Source organism: Apium graveolens, chromosome 8 (genome assembly GCF_009905375.1).
Source record: "Apium graveolens cultivar Ventura chromosome 8, ASM990537v1, whole genome shotgun sequence".
Taxonomy (NCBI): domain Eukaryota; kingdom Viridiplantae; phylum Streptophyta; class Magnoliopsida; order Apiales; family Apiaceae; genus Apium; species Apium graveolens.
In genome coordinates this window covers 224,940,059-224,940,797 of record NC_133654.1, presented here as the reverse complement: position 1 = coordinate 224,940,797, position 739 = coordinate 224,940,059, and the positions used below count along the sequence as shown (strand labels likewise).

The following is a 739-nucleotide window of genomic DNA, read 5'->3' as shown; positions in this document are numbered from 1 at the left end:
TTAGGATGATTGCGGTTGTTGGGATGATAAGTGGCTGGCATAGGTTGCTGCGAACGCTGAAAGTTGCTCACGAACTGAGCTGATTCACTAGAAATTGCACACTGATCAGTCTCATGGGAACCAACACAAAGCTCACAAACACTAGCGATTTGATTAACCCCATAATTAGCCAAAGTGTCCACCTTCATCGTCAAAGCCTTAAGTTGGGCAGCTATAGCAGTTGCTGCATCCAACTCCAGAATTCCTGCTACTTTTCCCTGAGTCAGTCTCTGGGAAGGATTCTGGTACTCATTAGCAGCCTTCAGTTCAATAAGTTCATAAGCTTCATCATTGGTTTTAGCCCACAAGGTTCCTCATGATGCTGCATCGAGCATGGGTCTAGAAGTAGCACCCAATCCATTATAGAAACAATTAATAATCATCCAATCAGGCATGTCATGGTGTGGGCACTTCCTTAGCATCTCCGTATATCGATCCCAAGCCTCACACAGAGATTCTCCAGTTTGCTGAGCAAACTGAGTAAGAGCATTCCTGATTACAGCAGTGTTCGCCATAGGGAAGAATTTAGCGAGAAATTTTTGAGCAAGATCTTCCCAAGTGGTGATAGACCCTACTGGTAGAGAATGTAACCAACACTTAGCTTTGTCCCTCAGAGAGAATGGGAAAGGTCGCAGCTTGATAGCATCTTCAGTCACATCATTGAACTTGAATGTGTCGCAGATCTCGATAAAATCCCTGA

General features: G+C 44.4%; 1 non-coding gene across 1 annotated transcript; it reads left to right on the top strand.

Moving 5' to 3' along the window:
- The first annotated feature begins 432 nt into the window (after positions 1–432).
- On the top strand, positions 433–539 carry LOC141682274 (small nucleolar RNA R71). The gene has a single exon (XR_012559675.1). It is a non-coding gene; the product is annotated as a small nucleolar RNA R71 (small nucleolar RNA).
- Positions 540–739: the final 200 nt, after the last annotated feature.